This window comes from Triticum aestivum, chromosome 1D (assembly GCF_018294505.1).
Source record: "Triticum aestivum cultivar Chinese Spring chromosome 1D, IWGSC CS RefSeq v2.1, whole genome shotgun sequence".
Classification (NCBI taxonomy): domain Eukaryota; kingdom Viridiplantae; phylum Streptophyta; class Magnoliopsida; order Poales; family Poaceae; genus Triticum; species Triticum aestivum.
Window position 1 is genome coordinate 139,998,451 of NC_057796.1, and position 16,309 is coordinate 140,014,759.

Consider the following 16,309-nt stretch of genomic DNA (forward strand, 5'->3'; position numbering starts at 1 on the left):
TCACTTTCTCTCCCTCACACTCTCTCGCCCGAGCCACATGCTCTCACTCTCTCCCCCAAATCGCTTCGCCTCGCGCCGTAACCCTAACCCTAGCTCGCTCGATCCCCATTGAGCAAGGCTCGTTCGACTGATGGCGGCCGTGGTGGAGCTTCAAATCTGATTCATGGTGCACCTGCTATGGCTGGAAGGACGGATCAGGGCCAGGTGATGGAGGGCAACAGTGGTCTTGGTGGTGGCAGCCAACCATGGAGCACACTACTGCCAGAGAAGAATTCTTTGGGGGCATTCTTCGGCAGGGTAAGTTTTTTATTTCAAATCTGCCGCATCCTCATGGCGTTCGTAGTTGGATTAGTCCTTGTAGTTTAATCTATTGACCTACTTCATACTGCTCATGGCATTTGTTCCTATTTGTGTTTTCCATGGTTATCATAGGATTGATCCCGATAGAGCAATTGGGATGGAATGTAGAATGGAAACCACACTGCTAGGTCATGTTGGAACAAAAGCAGCCAATACAGGCTTCTCATTTCCTTTTGTTGCAGACAGTGAATGGAAGTTTAACTAGTTTAGATCTTCCATATGCACTAAATATCCATGGGGAACATGATGCAGTGGAATTCAGGTATTATGACATTGATAAATCAGCTTGGGTCCCTGTCCAGTGTGATGATGAGCTGAGGATCATTTTTGCAATACATGATTCTTTCCTTGCCAAACTTGAATCAGTGTCATACAAAGGAAAAGTGGACAGCTAGAGAGCAGAGAAACATGATCATAGTGTAGTTCTAGAGGTAGAGGTGGGAGCAGCCAATCCAGGGACAAAAAAAGTAGCTCAGAGTAGAGTTACAGAAGCAGCAGCCAACTCAATGAAGGTACAAGGAACACCTACTGAATAAGTTCCTAGGCATGCAGGTCCCACTAATAGCAGATATTTTGATGATCCCTACATTGAAGAGGGACTACCTGATGATTGGCCTATTGATGATGCGGATGAAAGGCTATTTCCACAGTTTGTTACAAGGAAGAAGGGCAAGGAGAAAGATGAGGGGGATGACGATTATGTTCCATCACTAGAAGGCATGTTTGCTGAGGCAGGTGAAGATGAGAAGGAGGAGGACATGGAAATGGGATATTCTAAGACATCTGATGAGAAAAGACCATATGTGCAATGAAATAGAGATGATCCTTCTTTAAAAGAGGGAACTCTTTTTTCGGTGCTTTAGACTGTAGGAATGCCGTTGCAACTTTCTCAATAAAAACTCAAAGTGAATTTGTGATATACAAGAGTGACAGTACTAGGTTGATAGTACATTGTGCCTATAAGAGGTGTCAATGGAGGAAGCATGCCTCCTTAATGAGACATATCACACTGTTTCAGGTATTAACTTTAGCTACTAATAGTGCATGTGTAGTAAGTCACATTTTGTTTGTTGAACCACATCACATTCTGACATATGTTTGGATTTTCATGTATGCAGGTTAAGGTGAACAAAACTGCTCATACATGTCCAAGTGTCAGCAGGAGGCAAAGATTGAGGTCAGCTAAGAGCGGATGGGTGGTTGATGAAGTGAAGAACTGGGTTTTAGAGGATTCGGAAGTGGGTCCAACACAACTACAAAAAAACTGAAGAAGTATGGCCTGGCAGTTCCATACATGAGAGTTATCTATGGGAAGCAAATGGCACTTGACAATATCTATGGTAAGTGGACTTACAATTTCCAGTTGTTGTACACTTTCAACGCAGAGGTGGAGAAAGCATCTCCTGGTACTGTAGTACACATTTATAAACACACTGTAGAGTAGAAAATAAATGGGAAAACTAGATAGAAAGAGTGCTTTAGGAGAGTGTTTGTTTCTTTCAAAGCATCTTGGCTAGGTTTTTTGAATGGATGTAGGCCTTATCTTGCAGTAGATGCCACTGCATTAAATGGCAGATTTAGAGGGCAACTAGTTACTGCATGTGTTTTGGATGCTTGCAACTACTAAAGAGTGCTTTAGGAGAGTGCTTGAAATTGGATCTTCCTAGTTGCATATGGAGTTCTAGAGATTGAAAACATAGAGAGTTGGACTTGGTTTTTCAAGAATTTAAGAAAGCTTATAGGACACCCACCAGGTCTTGTTATCCACACAGAAGCACGCAAAGGACTAGAGACTGCAGTACAAGCTATGTTCCCAGGAGTGGAGCATAGAGAATGCATGAGGCATTTGGCATCAAATTTCTCAAAGAAGTTTAGAGGGAAATTCTTTGATGAAAATTTATGGTCATGTTCATTGACATATAGCATAAAGAAACACAACTACCATCTTAGGCAGTTGTACACCAAGGCTGGTGTGAAGGAATACTGATACGTCTCTAACGTATCTATAATTTTTTATTGTTCCATGCTCTTATATTATCAATCTTGGATGTTTCATAATCATTTTATAGTCATTTTATATCATTTTTTGGTACTAACCTATTGACATAGTGCCAAGTGCTAGTTGCTATATTCTGCATGTTTTTTACATCGCAGGAAATCAATACCAAGCGGAGTCCAAATGCAACTAAACTTTACGGAGATTTTTTTTGGACCAGAAGACACCCAATGGACCAAGGTTGCGCCTGGGGGTGCTCCGAGGGGAGCACAACCCACCAGGGGGTGCCAGGAGGCCCAGGCGCGCCCTGGTGGGTTGTGCCCACATCTGGTGCCCCCGGACCGCCTCTTTGCTATAAATACCCCAATATTCCAGAAACCCTAGGGGAGTCAACGAAAATCTATTCCAGCCGCCGTAGAGTCCAGAACCAACAGATCCAATCTAGACACCATGATGGAGGGGTTCACCACTTCCATTGGTTCCTCTCCGATGATGCGTGAGTATTTCTTGGTAGACCTTCGGGTCCGTAGTTAGTAGCTAGATGGCTTCCTCTCTCTCGCTGAATTCTCAATACAATGGTCTCTTGGAGATCCATATGATGTAACTCTTTTTGCGGTGTGTTTGTTGGGATCGGATGAACTTTGAGTTTATGATCAGATCTATCTTTTTATATCCATGAAAGTTATTTGAGTTTCTTTGATCTCTTTTATGCGTGATTGCTTATAGCCTCGTATTTCTTCTCCGATATTTGGGTTTTGTTTGGCCAACTTGATCTATTTATCTTGTAATGGGAAGAGGTGCTTTGTAGTGGGTTCGATCTTATGGTGCTTGATCCTAGTGACAGAAGGGGAACCGACACGTATGTATCATTGCTACTAAGGATATACGATGGGGTCTATCTCTACATAGATAGATCATGTCATCGTTCTTATTGCATTACTCTGTTTCTCCGTGAACTCAATACACTAGATGCATGTTGGATAGCGGTCGATGTGTGGAGTAATAGTAGTAGATGCAGGCAGGAGTCGGTCTACTAATCTTGGACGTGATGCCTATGTAATGATCATTGCCTGGATATCGTCATGATTGTTTGAAGTTCTATCAATTGCCCAAAAGTAATTTGTTCACCCACCGTTTTCTATTTTTCTCGAGAGAAGCCACTAGTGAAACCTACGGCCCCCGGGTCTCTTTCTAATATTATTTGCCTTCGCGATCTATTTTATTTGCCTTTCATTTTTAGATCTATTAAACCAAAAATACAAAAATACCTTGCTGCGTTTTATTCTCATATATTTTACGGCGTTCAATCTATCAATCCACTACAATTTATTCACGTCCGTCGTGCCAATTTCTGGCACCGTTACCCGAAAGGGATTGACAACCCCTTTAACACGTCGGGTTGCGAGTGGTTGTTATTTTTGTGCAGGTGTTGTTTACGTTGTGTTTCTTGGTTCTCCTACTGGTTCGATAACCTTGGTTTCATCACTGAGGGAAATACCTACCGCTGTTGTGCTGCCTCACCCCTTCCTCTTTGGGGAAATACCGACGTAGCTTCGAGCCGCATCAAAAGGAATTTCTGGCGTCGTTGCCGGGGACGATCTTCAACATATACCAGGTTCCTGATCACAAATCTCATCTCCCTGCAATTTACATTATTTGCCATTTGCCTCTCGTTTTCCTCTCCCCGACTTCACAAAAATTTGTCGTTTTATTCACCCCTCTTTTTCGATCGTCGTTTTCTTGCCGGATCAGTTTTTGAATGCGTTCTTGTTTGCGTAGTCATGATGCCTCAAAGAAAATATTATGATGTTCCTTACCCCAACATTTTTCTTGAAATTGAGAAAAGTACTAAGGAATATATGACTACACAATTTGAGCATAATAAGTATTTTACTGAAGAACTCAAGGAGCACTCTGTTGTGCTAGATGCTATAACAAAACAACTTGATGATGTTAGTAGAGAAGTTTGCAATCTCCAATCTAAGTATGCCTTTGCTGATAGTTTGCTAGGAAAAATATCCGATGCACAAGCTACCCTAGTAAATCAAATGGCCGCTAAACCAATCTCGCTATAAGATAAAAGTGATGAAGATCTTAAAATGATTGGTGTTTCTCCTATTGATTCCTTGTTTAGTAAAATTAAAATTGATGAAAAAGGGACTGGAGAAGAGTCAACTTTAGCTAGAAGGCGTCCCGATATTTTGGAGGGTGAAAATCTTGTTGAGAAAATTGATAAAAGTGGGTTTGAAGAGGTCAAAACTTTAACTAGTGATGTACCCACTCTTTTGGATTACAAGACTTTAATTATGATAGTTGCTCTTTAATCGATTATATTTCTTTGTGCAATCCATGATAAATTTACCCCATGCTTATGAACAAAACATAGCTTTTAATAAACATATTGTTGATGCTATGATTAAAGCTTTAGAAGAAAAATTGGAATTAGAAGTTTCAATTCCTAGAAAATTGCATGATGAACAGGAACCTACTATCAAAGTCAAGATTAAAAATTATGAGTGTTTTGCTTTGTGTGACTTGGGTGCTAGTGTTTCTACAATTCCGAAATCTTTATGTGATGTGCTTGGTCTTACCGATATTGAATCATGTTCTTTGAATTTGCACTTGGCGGATTCTACTATTAAAAAGTCTATGGGAAGAATTAATGATGTTCTTGCAAATAGGAATTATGTGCCCATAGATTTTATTGTTCTTGATATTGATTGCAATCCATCTTGTCCAATGTCGGGGAAACGACACCTACGGGATCACTGGAATCCCTTCTATGGTTGGCGGGCGCGGGGTTGTGAGAAGAGCAGGTTTAGGAGCTAGCACAAAGATCGTTTACCCAGGTTCGGGCCGCGAGGATGCGTAATACCCTAGTCCTGCGTTGGTGTACTTCAGAGTGTTCTTGAGCTCTCGAACTAGCTACGGTGGCTACGTAGTTCCAAAGAGCCAAATCCCCCTCCAGTATGCCTCGGGCCTCCTTTATAGTCGAAAAGGGGTTGCCACAGTGGCACACAGGAGGTGGAAAGCTGTACAGTGCGCGAGCTTATCGCCCGGCATTACGGGACAAAGCACATTAAATGCGCTACTTAGGTGTCCATTAGCTTTATCGGGGACGGGAACGAGGCCCGGCCCGTCCGTCGCCGCTCCGCCTCGCTTCGACACGCGCCCAGGCTAGCGATGTGTGCAGTGCCATGTAGGTAGGCAGGCTGCTGAGGTGGCGTGGTGGCAGGGCCTTCACGAAGATCTGCATGCCACCACGCAGGTGCTTGCTGAGTTGGCCTGGAAGCCGCATGTTGCCACGCGGGTGCCTGCTAAGCTGGTTGGGCTGGCAACTGCATGCGAACGGCGGCGGAGTCTTGCTTGATGCGGGCCTAGCTGTGGACCCGCAGGCACCCTCGGCAAGGGTCTTGCTGGGGCCCCGGGAAGGGTCTTGCCGCGGTAGCATGGTTGTCCCCGGCAAGGATCTCGCCGGGGGTCTTGTGGAACTCCTCGGCAAGGATCTTGCCAAGGATCGTCGTCTTCTAGTCCTCATCTGAACTTGTGTGTCTATGATCTTGACAAAGATCTGCATGCCACCATGGAGGCGCCTCCCGAGCCTTCGTCCCGTTGTGGTTGGTTATGTTGGAAGCCGTGGGCTCATGGGTGGCGCGCCCCGCTGGTGTTGGGCGAGCTGCCCCGGCAAGGCTCTTGCCGGGGCTGCTGAGGCTGCCCCGGCAAGGGTCTTGCCGAGGGAACCTGCTTCGTCCCTCTGCTCTTTGTGTCCTTGGTCTTGGCGTTGTTTTTGTTGGCCTTGTGCTTCGGCCTCCCTCCCTTGCCATGTTAGGTGTGGCAGCAAGTGCGGCTCTGACTGCCCGTGCATAAGTAAGGGGTACAAAGGAGAGCCCCTATCTTTGTACACCGACAGGAGCCCCCGGGCCTGGGCCACACATAAGCGCGACCCGTTTTTGGGCTGGGCCCAGAACGGTGCGCGGGTAGGCGGGGCCGAATCCTTCTTACTGCAGTAGCTTTTTCGCTCGTTGTTCTCCCCCACGACCCATGTTGAATGCGTGACGTGGGGGTCATGCGTAGGGCGATCGTGGCCTGCTCGCGTCATCCCACGGGCCAAACAGTAAAGAGGTGGTTCGCGTCTTCCTCCTAAATTAGAGGAAGCCGCAGAGGCGCGGCTCATTTACTAAGTGGACCTGGGGCGTGGTCATTATGATTCCCACGCCTTCCTGATCACGGGGCGCGAAACGGCCGCTCCACTTGCCATTCGAGCCCTGACTCGTTCGCCATGTGTCCCCCGTGCGTCAGAAGGGCAGGCAGCGGACGCAGGACACGTGGGTTTCTACGCCGGGGCGGGGGGCCGGGCATCGCTGATTGGGGCCGCGGGTCGGTCCGGATTCCTTGCGGCTGAGTCCCGACCCCGCCCCTTTATAAGATGGGGAGGGGGCGGCATCCCTCAATCCTTCATCATCCATCTCTTCCCATCTTGGCTCCTTTCTTTCCTCTGCTATGGCGGGAGAGCGCGGTGGTGCTTCCACGGTAGCGTCGAGGGTTTCCGCTCGACAGCGTGCCCCTCCTCCGCAAGAGCTCGTGGTGGCGGAGCCGGCCACGAGAGGAAGGGGGAGGGGGCGAGGGCGAGGTCGTTGTGGTGCTCGGGAAAGAGGAGGACGGGGCGGCGCATCGACCTCGCCTCCACCAGCAGCCCCTCCTTCGATGGAGGGCCACGTCGGGGATCAGCCTCGCGAGTTCTTCATCAGGCTGCACCAGCCGGTGCGCCGCCGTCTTCGTCTTCCCACTCCATTTGCTCGAGAGATGGAGCTCGACCCGCCGCAGACCCTGAGGTTGCACATGAGGGGCTGCGGAAACGGCGGCACGCGGGTCGACGTCGACTTTCCCGCCCCTCACGTCATGTATCTTCGTTGCGGATGGAAGACCTTCGCTCGCGTCCATAGCCTGACGGAGGGGCTCGTTCTCTACTTCAAATTAATGGAGAACGGCCTGCTCTCCATCAAGGTTTTTGGGGACATGGGAACTCGCCTAAAGTGCTGCGTGGAGAGCTCCTCCGATGATGAAGATTCTTCCTCGAGCGAGAGTGATGAGGAGGACAGCGACAGCGACGACGAGGGTAGCAGGCGGGAGGATGACGGGTCCGACTAGGTGTCGGATGCGCCGTCCAAGGCGACGCCGGCATCACCTCCATCTGCATCGCCAGCTCCTTGAACTTCTCGGGGTCGCCTCCTTGGGCGGCTGGTTTGGGAGGCCGGAGAAGACGAAGAAGGCGGGTGGCGGGCCGTCAAGTCGGAGTGCGCGGGCATCGATGCCTTCATCGCGTATTGCCGGCCCGCTGCCTCGTCTTCCAGCTCTTCTCCTGTCATCATCATCACCAGGCTCTCTTTGGGGCGGCCACCGGGATGCTCTCCTGGCGCCTTCTGCTGCTCGTGCCTCGCCTAGGCGTTCTTTTTGCCCTCCCATTATCTTGTTCCGGTTCCTGAGGAGAGGGACAAGAAAGGGATTACGGGCACCTTATCTCTTTTTAGTCTTTAAGCATATGGGCCTTTGTAAAATTTAAATCTTGGAATCCCCTGGCTCACGCCTACGTTCTGTACGAACTGTACCTGTTAGGAACGTATTAATGAAAAAGGGGGCCTGTCGGGTTCTTTGTGCGTGAGTGAGACCCGCGCCAAGGAGCGAATCCTTGTTATTTTTAAGATAAACATCGACGCCCGGCAACAGGCCTTGCCGTTTCCCTACTTCAATCATGACCACACTCACGCTTTCGGCGGAGGCAGGAGTGAAATAGGTCTAGGCCTCTCGTTTACTTCCTTGCTACTGCACTACAACCAAGTTCTGGCCCAGAGAATAATTCTTGGGTACAGGAAAAGGGGAGCACGGTGGTCTAGGAATAAATGAGGTTTCATACGTCCCAATTACGTACTAGAATGCATACTAGGGGATAAAAGACTTATCTGGTTCAGCAGCCCCCGGCGACCTTGGCTTGTTGCGGTCGGACCTTTGGGTCTGCAGCCCCCGGCAACCTTGGCTTGCCGGGGTCGGGACGTCGGCCTGTCCTCTTTCCTCCAAACAGCCCAGCAGAGATGTTCATGCATCCTGTGAACCTAAAAAGGACGGGAAAGAACATAAAGATGCATACTCGACCTCATATGCTAGGGGTTAGTCGCCGCTAAGCACTATCAACCCTAACCGAGGGAGGGACTCAACCTAGCATGCATGCTAAAACTTAAGGCGCCAGCGCTTCATTTATTTATGCTCAGGGTCTGCGCCTGGCTTTGTACAAAGGGTTACATGCCTTGCCGGCAAGGCTTGTACAAAAGGGTGGCTTGCCGGGAGGCCCGGCAACCGCGCCTTATGGGTAAAACTTGCAAAGATGTTCGATGTTCCAGGAGTTGCTCACTGGAATACCATCTTCGGTCTCCAGGCGGACTGCGCCAGGCCTAGTGACTCGTATTACCCGATAAGGGCCTTCCCACTTCGGCGTCAACTTGTTGGAATTCTTGGCCGACTGAACGCGCCGAAGAACAAGGTCGCCTTCCTCAAAGCTTCGGGCATGAACCTTGCGGCTATGATAGCGGCGCAAGGCTTTCTGGTAGCGCGCTGCTCGCACAGCCGCCCGAAGACGATCTTCCTCGAGGAGCGTTGCGTCATCTTGCCGCAATTGCTCTTGCTCAAGCTCATCATAAGCGAGCACTCGTGGTGACCCGTATGTGAGTTCCATGGGGAGAACTGCTTCTGCCCCGTAAACGAGGGAGAAGGGTGTCTGGCCGGTGGCTCGATTTGGTGTCGTCCTGATTGACCAAAGAACTGCCGGCAATTCATCGATCCAGCGCCTTCCGCACTTGTGCAGCCTATCAAAAGTCTTGGTCCTCAGGCCTCGCAGTACTTCAACATTTGCCCTCTCCGCCTGGCCGTTGCTCCGTGGGTGTGCCACGGAAGCGAAACAGACCTTGCTGCCGAGGTCTTGGATGTATTGCATGAAGGTGTGGCTTGTGAACTACGTGCCGTTGTCGGTGATGACTCTGTTTGGCACACCAAAACGGCAGACTAGCCCCTTGAAAAACTTGACGGCTGACTGTTTCCTCACTGCTTCCACCTCCGGCCACTTTGTGAACTTGTCGATTGCAACGTACAAGTACTCAAAGCCCCCGACAGCGCGGGGGAAAGGGCCCAGTATGTCGAGCCCCCAGACCGAAAATGGCCAGGAGAGAGGAATTGTTTGAAGGGCTTGAGCTGGCTGATGAAGCTTCTTTGAATGGAACTGGCACGCTTCACACCTGGTTACTAGCGCCGTTGCATCCTGGAGGGCAGTGGGCCAGAAGAAACCTTGCCGGAACGCCTTGCCGACAAGGGCCCTCGACCCTATGTAGGAGCCACATATGCCTCCATGTATCTCTGCCAACAGCTCCAATCCTTCCTCCCGGGGAATGAACTTCTATTTCACACCGTTCGGCCTTTTTCTATATAGAACATCATCGATGAATTGATACATGGCAGACCGACGGGCTACTCTCTCTGCTTCTTCCTGCTCCTCAGGAAGCTCCCCTGTTTGGAGAAATCGGACGGTATGCTGCGCCCATGCCGGAGCCTGAGGCTCGACGGCAAGGACTAAAGGCATCTCTTCTGCTATGGGAGCAGTTGCCTCTACGGCAAGGGCTTGACGCTCTGCCGAAGTCTGTCGTCCCACGGCAGGCTCAGTGTCCTCTGCAACATCTTTGTCGGCGGCATCGGGGAACTCGGCGGGAAAGTACTTGCCGGGTCCTGATTTTCTCCGCTTGTTCTGCTCTTTTGATGGTTCAACGGATGCCTGAGTTAATCGAAGCACAAAAGTACCTGGTTCCACAGGTAGTTTGAGGGCAGCGCGTTTCAACAAGTAATCGGCGATGCCGTTCTCCACTCGAGGGATATGCTCCGCTTGTATACCGTCAAAAATCTCCTTCAGCTTCCTCACTTCATCTACATAGGCCTCCATCAATGGACTTTGATAATCCTTATTAACTTGCTTGATGACAAGCTGTGAATCACCCCTGACGATGAGTTCCTTGATTCCGAGGTCTGTCGCGATCCTGAGATCGGCAAGCAGTCCCTCGTACTCAGCAGTGTTGTTCGTCGACATCTCCCTGGGGAAGTGCATCTGGACCACATACTTGAGGTGCTCTCCGGTGGGTGCGATGAGCAGCACACCAGCACTGGCGCCTTGCAGCGAGAAAGCCCCGTCAAAGTACATAATCCAGTCGCGAGCTGTTTCTTTGCCGGGGAGAGTGGTCTCCTGGATCTCTTCCTCAGGCGTTGAGGTCCATTCTGCAATGAACTCCGCCAGGACTCTACTCTGGATTGTTGAGGTGCTCTCAAACTTTAAACCAAAACTTGATAGCTCCAAGGCCCACTCCACAATCCTCCTGGTCACGTCTGGGTTATGCAATATCCGTTGCAACGGGAGGCGAGTGACGACGGTGATTTCGTGTGCTTGGAAGTAATGATGCAGCTTCCTCGAGGCCATAAGGAGGTCGAAGAGCAATTTCTGCACGCCGGAGTACCTTGATCTAGCCCCCTGCAGGAGGGAGCTAACAAAGTAGATCGGGTGTTGCATCATCTTCTTCTTCTGCACCACTCCGCTTGGTTGCATCGCTTTTGCCCCAGTGGCGTTAGGCTCTGTTGTTGCTATCACTTCTGTGTCAACCTCTCTCTGTGCCACTAGCGCAACACTGACCACTTGATTCGTTGCCGCTAAGTACAGCAGCAACGGCTCTTGTGGTTTAGGCGCAACTAGTATTGGCGTAGAGGAGAGGTATTTCTTCAGATCTTGCAGTGCTGCTTCGGCCTCTGGGGTCCATTCCATTGGGCCCGCCTTTTTCGAAATCTTGAAAAAGGGAAGGGCGCGCTCGGTAGACTTGGAGATTAATCTGCTCATGGCGGCAACGCAGCCAGCAAGCCGACGCACATCTTTGATCCGCCTGGGCGCCTCAATCTGCTCAATGGCCCTGATCTTGTCCAGATTCGCCTCGATCCCACGCTAGGATACAAAGAACCCGAGAAGCTTGCCGGACGGGACGCCGAAGACACACTTCTCCGGGTTCAGCTTGAGGTTGATCTTGCGCAAGTTCGCAAACGTCTCTTCTAAATCTGGTATGAGTGTTGCCCTGTCCTTGGTTTTGACCACTATGTCATCCATATAAGCTTCCATATTTCTATGTAGCTGGGGCTCAAAACCAATTTGGACTGCCCTTGCAAACGTTGAGCCAGCACTCTTCAACCCGAAAGGCATCCGTAAAAAGCAATACATACCACATGGGGTGATGAATGTTTCTTCTCTTCGTCTTCCTTGTCATGAAGATCTGGTGGTAGCTTGAGTAGGCGTCAAGGAATGACAACAGGTCACACCCGGCCATGGAGTCAACAATCTGGTCGATACGCGGCAACGGGAAGGGGTCCTTAGGACAAGCCTTATTGATATCTGTGTAGTCAATACACAGCCTCCACTTCTTGTTTGCCTTGCGCACCACCACCGGATTGGCCAACCACGTCGGATGGAGCACTCCTCTCACCAAGCCTGCCGCTTCCAATTTCCTGATCTCCTCTGTGATGAACTCCTGTCATTCCAAAGCTTGCTTCCTGACCTTCTGCTTGACGGGACGCGCATGGGGACAGACACAAGATGGTGCTCAATCACTTCCTTGGGAACGCCGGGGATGTCGGATGCTTGCCACACAAACACATCGACATTCGCCCGCAGGAAAGTGACGAGCACGCTTTCCTATTTGCTGTCGAGGGTGGAGCTTATGGTGAAAGCCCCTCCCGTGCCATCCCCCTTGACGGACACCTTCTTGGTCTCTGGCGGTGCAGCTCTGGATTTCTTGCTCTTGCCAGTGGAGCTCTCCGGCACGTCCTCGACGGGAGCACTACACTCCGAAGAGGTGCGCTTGCCGGAGTGGGTGTGAGAGATCTTGCCGGTCTTCTCCCCCCCCCCTGGGGCTTCAGCGGCAGGAGCAAGTGCCTTGGCGGCAGTTGCTGCAACCGCCTCCCGGTAGAGTTGGTTAGTGCAGATCAGCGCATCCTTCTTGTCGGAGGGGACGGTGATGATGGTCATCGGCCCTGGCATTTTTAGCGTGTTGTAGGCATAGTGCGATGCCGCCATGAACTTGGCCAGCGATGGGCGGCCAAGGATCCCGTTGTAAGGCAAGGGGATCTTGGCAACATCAAAGACAATCCTCTCCGTCCTGTGGTTCGGTTCGCCTCCGAATGTAACGGGTAGTGTAACCTTTCCCTTCGGCCGACTCCTTCCTGGATTGACCCCTTGGAAAGTGCCTGTTTCTTCGAGGTCCTCGTCAGGGATCTGCAGCCTTTTGATCACGGCAGGCGAAATCAAATTCAGGCCGGCCCCACCGTCAACTAGCATTTTTGTCACCTTGAGGTTGCGTATTGTTGGAGAAACCAACAACGGCAAACACCCGACCGCAGTTGTGCGATCAGGGTGGTCCTCGGTATCAAAAATGATAGGCGTGCTGGACCACTTCAGCGGCTTCTGGGCGTCGAATGATGGTTCTGCTGCTGTAATCTCACGCGCCCACTGCTTGAGCTGGCGGTGAGAGCTATGCAGGGAGGCACCACCGTAGACGCACAGGGCCTCCGTAGGCTTCTGGAACTCTTGCTCGCCGGACTCGTCGTCCTCATCGTGATCATCATCTTCTTGCTTCTTGTTGCGGCCCCGAGCGGGCCTCTCTTGTTGGTTATCCTTGCCGTGGTGACCTCCTTGACCGCCACGCTTCTTGCCGGATCCCTCGGCACCATCCTGACCCTTCTCCTTGTCCCGCCTCTCATACTCAGCCTTCTGCTTTTCAGCGAGTAGCTCAACTTGTCGGTAGTTCTGGAGGTCGTGGCCTTTGGTGCGATGGATCTTGCAATACTGTCGGAACCTCCTGGCTTCTCGGCAGCTGCCAAGGCCCAGCAGGCGACGCACCCGGCAATTTCCTTGCCGGGGTCGTCTTCCTTGGCTTTCTTGGCAGCACCGGTGTCGTCGGACCCCTCGACGGCAAGCACAGTCTAGCCCTTCCGCTTCCTGTTGCGGCGCCGACCCTTCTTTGCCGGGGCGGCAACGTCTTCGTCTGAGGAGTCGGTTTTGACGCCGGCATCTTCGCCGGGGTACTTCCTTCCTTCTTCAGCCCGAGCACACCTATCGGCCAGAATGTAGAGCTCTGCCACATCCTTCACCTTGTTCATCGCCAGCTCTTCACGCATCTTGCGATTTCGCGCATTCTGATGGAATGCGCTGATGATGGCGGCAGGGTGAACGTCTGGGATGTTGTACTGCACTCGGCTAAACCTCTGTATGTACTTGCGCAGGCTTTTGCCTTCTTTCTGGGGGATGACATGCAAGTCGCTCGCCTGGCCATGAGCTTGGTGGACTCCCGTAAAGGCGCCAACAAACTCATGGCACAAATCCGACTAGGAAGAAATAGAATCTACTAGCAAGTGCATCAACCATGACATAACGTTGGGCTTAAGCGCCAACGGGAAGTAATTGGCAAGCACCTTGTCGTCGCGGGCTCCGGCAGCTTGCATCGCGATGGTGTATATGCTGAGGAACTCTGACGGGTGAGTCTTGCCGTTGTACTTTTCACCAACGTCAGGTTTGAACGTGCGGTGAGTGGGCCACTAGAACTGCCGCAGCTCACGGGTAAAGGCCGGACAGCCTACCTCGTAAGGTAAGCCCCCAGGGCCTCCCGGTGCTGAGTGGTCCGTAGTGGGTCCTGCTCGCCTATCTAACTAGTGGCGCGCTTCATGCCGGCGCTCGATGGTGGTTCGAGCGTCTTCATGGGCTTGCTCCCGAAGAACTGGGCGCTGGTCGCGGTGGGTCTGTAAGTCGGACAATGCTATGGAAATGTTATCACACGCGTCGTCATGATGGACCGGCGCCCGCGGTAACTGGTGAGGAGGAGGAGAATGCACTGTAGCCCCAGCGCCTCTGGTCCTCTCACCACTAGCGTATGGTGCTTCGATGGAGCACCGGCCCGAGGGCCCCGCTGGTTGTGTCTCGTCCTTGTTGGCGATACCGACGAGGCTCCGGATGGTAGCTCTCCACTCGTCGAGCTTCTCCGCAGCAGGGGGAAGTCGAGGAGCAACTGTGCGCGCGCTAAGGCCTCTGTCGGCGTCGGCGGCGGCGAAGCCTGCGTGGACCATGACGCGCTCTGACTTCTAACCACGCTAGGAGGAGCTCTATCACGGCCCTGCGGCTACACGCCGTCTTCGCCAGCGCCTCGGCAAGCGTGTTGGTCTTCTGTGTCCTGCGAATGATGCACGGGACTCTTCTCGCGGCAGCGCCAGGGTCATCAGCGTGGCGACGCTGTTCATCGTGCACAATCTGGGAGGAGCGCGCTGTGGGCGCCGGTGTGGGTGTCTTAGAGGTCGCCGCGCCGGCCGTATGTGGCACGACGCCGCCCTTGGAGGGCCCCGCGCCGCCTGCGGGGGGCCCGGCTCCGTCTGTGGACTTGGTGGCGTGCGGCTCGTTGTCTTGCGCACGAACGACGCCGCTCGCCAGGCTTCGACTACTAGAGCGACGTGGGGGTTCGTGGGCCGCGCCTCGGCTTCCATCCGCGACCACCCCGTCGCCCGCCCGCACTGGCAAGGGCCGTTCGGCTCCAGATGAATCTATCGCGGTGATCGCCTTCTTCTTGGGAGCCATGGCGATGAAGAACCACTAGCTAACTACTAAACCAGATTATCACAACTGCACCCCCTACCTAGCGCGCCAAAGATGTCGGGGAAACGACACCTACGGGATCACTGGAATCCCTTCTACGGTCGGCGGGCACGGGGTTGTGAGAAGAGCAGGTTTAGGAGCTAGAACAAAGATCGTTTACCCAAGTTTGGGCCGCGAGGATGCGTAATACCCTAGTCCTGCGTTGGTGTACTTCAGAGTGTTCTTGAGCTCTCGAACTAGCTATGGTGGCTGCGTAGTTCCAAAGAGCCGAATCCCCCTCCAGTATGCCTCGGGCCTCCATTTATAGTCGAAAAGGGGTTGCCACAGTGGCACACAGGAGGTGGAAAGGTGTGCAGTGCGCGAGCTTATCGCCCGACATTACGGGACAAAGTGCATTAAATGCGCTACTTAGGTGTCCATTAGCTTTATCGAGGACGGGAACGAGCCCGTCCCGTCCGTCGCCACTCCGCCTCGCTTCGACATGCGCCCAGGCCAGCGATGTGTGCAGCGCCATGTAGGCAGGCAAGCTGCTGAGGTGGCGCGGTGGCAGGGCCTTCACAAAGATCTGCATGCCACCACGCAGGTGCCTGCCCAGCTGGTTGGGCTGGCAACTGCATGCGAACGGCGGCGGAGTCTTGCTTGATGCGGGCCTGGCTGTGGACCCGCAGGCATCCTCGGCAAGGGTCTTGCTGGGGCCCCAGCAAGGGTCTTGCCGCGGTAGCATGGTTGTCCCCGGCAAGGATCTCGCCGGGGGTCTTGTGGATCTCCTCGGCAAGGATCTTGCCGATGATCGTCGTCTTCTAGTCCTCATCTGAACTTGTGTACCTATGATCTTGACAAAGATCTGCATGCCACCATGGAGGCGCCTCCCGAGCCTTCCTCCCGTTGTGGTTGGTTATGTTGGAAGCCGTGGGCTCAAGGGTGGCACGCCCCGCTGGTGTTGGGCGAGCTGCCCCGGCAAGGCTCTTGCCGGGGCTGCTGAGGCTGCCCTGGCAAGGTTCTTGTCGGGGGAACCTACTTCGTCCCTCTGCTCTTTGTGTTCTTTGTCTTGGCGTTGTTTTTGGTGGCCTTGTGCTTCGGCCTCCCTCCCTTGCCATGTTAGGTGTGGCCGCAGGCGCGGCTCTGACTGCCCGTGCACAAGTAAGGGGTACAAAGGAGAGCCCCTATCTTTGTACACCGACATCCAATTATTCTTGGTAGACTATTTTTACGCACATCGGTGTCGTGATTGATATGAAAGAAGGCAATATTAA